At 39.8% G+C, this 4034-nt stretch overlaps 1 pseudogene; it reads right to left on the bottom strand.

Moving 5' to 3' along the window:
* Positions 1 to 636: 636 nt before the first annotated feature.
* The window catches only part of LOC103735711, an 80735-nt pseudogene continuing 77337 nt past the window's right edge, over positions 637 to 4034 (bottom strand).

The raw sequence follows: 4034 nt of genomic DNA, 5'->3' as shown, positions 1-4034 counted from the left end.
TCCAAGATCACCAAGAGAATCTGGAGAGTGGTTATGGAGGACCCTGGTCACCCTGAGCAGTTCCTCTACATCGAGTGCAGGCTTTCCCTCCTCCTCTAACTTCTGCCTTGGCTGAAATGTTGCACCTTTAAACAGGGCATATCCATTTTAGCTACTAGATCAGTGAGTCAGAGGCTAAGGAAAGATCTGAGGAAGGTGACTGGGCTTTCTATTTTGGTCCCAGAAGAGGAAGAGGATGACATTCCTCCTGAACACAGCCAGTTCAAGATCCAACTGTTTGGGGTGGAGGCCCTGCTCTGGTGGTCCCTGCTCCCTCAGCCCCAGTTCTAAGAATCTACTCCAATCTATAGGGATTACACTCACCCCCACACATGTGAACAGGTTGGACTGTGCTCCATCTCAGCCAAGCCAAGTCTCTCCTCTGTCTGTTCTCCCTCCTAGGGAAGCACCTCTGAGTGGTCACCCACCACTGAATTGGGAGCCCTGAACCCCCTTCACTCCATTGGAGTCTAGTCAGCCCATCAAGTGGTTATATGTAAGTCATATTCTCCTTCACCCAGCAGCAATCAGTCTCAAATAGTTCTCAATCTACTGCTGTCCTGTCACCGATTTCTCACCTCCCCTTTGGGCCCTTGTTTAATTGAGCTGACATGGGTTTAATGCTTCTTGCCACCAATGCCAGACAAAATCACCAGGCAAAGCAATCTTCACGCCATTTTTCTCAGCTTTGGACATGAGATCTTTAACAATTTTGGCTCTTTCTTCCTCAGAGAAGTGCCAATATCCATGTTCTTGAGCACTTTAAGGAAGATAAAAACCATTTCACCATCAATGATCATCTCATCAAGACTGTTCAGCATATTACTGAACAACTGCATCTTGTCTGCAACTTTAGCTCTGCCCAAGATGTCACAAAGAGTTTTTCTAGGCTCTCTAAGGATTTGACAACATAGTTCAGTTCCTTCTTCATCAAAAAAACAAAACAAAACAACAACAAAAAAAAACACACCAGCCTTCTGTGGCAGATTGACACCCACTATGGAACTCTGAGCTCAGGGTGCAGTGCCCAAAGCATCATTGACCGACATCCCCCAGTTGGAACAGTGAAGCTTGGAAAGCATCTATTACGACTGGCTCAGCTTTAACTTTGTTCCCAGAAATATCTTTACCCTTACCTTCTCCCTCCACATGAGATTGGAGGTTTTCTAGCAGGATGACAGACTCAGCTGCTGGGTTGGCACAGGCATTCTCAACTTATAGGCCCACACAGTCCTTCAAGAACATAACATCCTTGCCCAGTGGAGGTTTGAACTCTGAAGCAAGGGGCTCTAAGGAGTAGATAGCAATCACAGGAACACCATCAGGGTGACCCAGGTAGCTTATAAGTTCAGCTGGCTTTGTTCCATTTTCCAAGAAGAATTTGATGCTTGGAACAGTAACCCTGACCCTTTGGTTACTTGTTATCTGGTTGTTCCTTTTAGAAACATTGCAGTCAACTCTCATAATGACCTGCTTCCCCTTCATGTCCAGCTTGTGCAGGATCAGTTTGCCAAAAAGCAAGATTTTGGTAATATAGCTGGGGTGAGAGGCTGGGAGCTGAGGCAGAGGAAATTACTACAACTGATGTATGCCTGGTGAAGTGTGCAGAATGCAGATCAACAATATAAGGAGGGGAGAGCAGGAGCATCAGAACCAATGTTTGTTTTTTAAAAAAGACATGTAACCAATAGAATACAGAATCCAGAAATAAATCCACACCACTGTAGTCACCTGATTTTCTACAAGAGTGTCAAAAACATATATTGGAGAAAAGATAGCCTCTTCAAGAAATGGTACTGTCCAGACTGGAGAGAAGGCTTAGCAGTTAAGAGCACTGCAAAAGACCTGGGTTAAGTTCCCACCATACACATGGCAACTAGCAACCATACATAACTCCAGTTCCAGGCAATCCAATGCCCTTTTCTCATGTTCATGGGCATTGCATGACATGGGTGCACTTACATACACGCAGACAGTACACTAACACTCATCAAATAAAAATACTAAAATATTTTTAAAAAGGTATGGTCCTGTCAAAACTAAATTCCCACATGAATAAGAATAAGATTAGATCTATCTTTTTCACCATGTCCCCAAATAAATTAAAACTGGATTAAAGACCTTAGTGTTAGATGTGAAACCTTGAAACTGATAGAGTAAACATTAAAAAACAAGATATATGCTAGGCGTGGTGGCGCACACCTTTAATCCCAGCACTCAGGATGCAGAGGCAAATCTCTGTGAGTTCAAGTCCAGCCTGGTCCACATAGTGAGTTCCAGGACAGCTGGGGCTACAGGGCGATCCTGTCTCAAAAAGACCAAAAAAAAAAAAAAAAAAAAAATAGACATAGTCAGGGACCATCTGTAATGGACTCTAGTAGTAAAGGATGTAGTCCCAGGAGGTGAGTAATGGGGTGGCATTAAATTCAAATGTTTCTGCATTACAAAGGAATCAAAAATCCAAAGGTCAATAGAATGAACCACACAGCAGACTTAGGATTAGTATTTACAATATTCAAAGAATGGCAAAACTTAAATACCAAAGAAAAAACCTACAATCATTACATTTTCTAATAAACTAAATAGACTTTTTAATTCAAGTTTCTCAACCAGAAGGAAAATATGAGCCAAAATTTCTTTGAGATTCTATCACATTCCACTCACAAAGACTATCATCAATGACCAAAAATGATGATGAAGGTCAGGAAAGAAAAGCTCCTTTTCACCCCTGATGGGAAAGTAAACTGTTACAACTATTGTAGAAATCAGTATAAAAGTTTCACAAAGAACTGTAAGTCCACCTATCAAAAATATACTTACACATCCATGTTTATTATTGCATTATTCACAATTGCTAGAAAGTAGAACCAATAAAAATACCCATTGACAAGGGAATTGGATAAAACAAGTATGATAAAAATACACAATGAGAATTTATTCATCTGTAAAAATGATACTGTGACATCTGAAAAAAAGGGATGGGTCTAAAACCCATGATGTTAAGTAAAACAACCAGGATGAAAAACACATATACTGCATGTTTTCTCTCATAGGTAGAACCTAGATTTAAATGTGTGTGAGTGTAGGAGATGAAATTAGAAAAATTACAGAAAGAAACGATGTTAAAGAAAGGGAAAATGAGGGAAATGGAATACATGTGACATGAAATTAGAAGTGAGGTTTGTTAGGAGAAGGAAACAGAAGGAGTCAGAGGGAGGGAAGAAGACAAGAGAGAAGGCAATATGTATATGTGAGGGGTGAATTTGAACAAAGAATAATGATACATATGTATGAAAATGCCTTAAGGAAATCCATAGCTTTGTATGCTGGCTTACAATGCAAACTATGAAAGCCAGAAGAGCTTGGATCAAGGTATTCCCAGTTCTGCATGACAAGAGATGTCAGCCCAGAATACTTTACCAGCAAAAATGTCTATTATAGTTGAGGGGGAAAGAAAAATCTTCCATGACATGAAAAGCCTGGTAGAATATATGTCCACAAAACCAGCCCTTCAAAGAAAACTTGAAGCAAGGCAGAGAGCAGAGAGAGAGAAACAACTATACACTGGGGCAACAACAGAAAATAAATAAAACTATAATTGAGGAAACACAAAATTAGACAGAGAACACAAACAGCAATCAAAATGATGGCAACCAATACACATCTTTCAATAACAACCTTAAATATCAATGGACTGAATTCCACAGTCAAAAGACACAAGCTAAGTGAATGGATTAAGAAACAAAATTCATCTGTTTGCTGTTTGCAAGAAACCCATTTCATCTTCAAAGACAGACACTACCTTAAGATAAAAGGATAGAAAAGAAAATTCCAAGCAAATGGCACTAAGAAACAAGCAGGGGTTGCAATTCTAATATCTTACAAAATAGACTTCAAAGTAAAACTAATCAGAAGAGATAAGGAGAGTCACTTCATTCTTATCAAAGGAACAGTTAACCAAGAAGATATTATAATCCTTAACATATATGCACCAT

The sequence above is a fragment of the Nannospalax galili genome, unplaced genomic scaffold (assembly GCF_000622305.1).
Source record: "Nannospalax galili isolate Female #2095 unplaced genomic scaffold, S.galili_v1.0 scaffold296, whole genome shotgun sequence".
Classification (NCBI taxonomy): Eukaryota; Metazoa; Chordata; class Mammalia; order Rodentia; family Spalacidae; genus Nannospalax; species Nannospalax galili.
The sequence above is the reverse complement of the archived record's forward strand: the minus strand, read 5'-3'. Positions and strand labels throughout refer to the sequence as shown.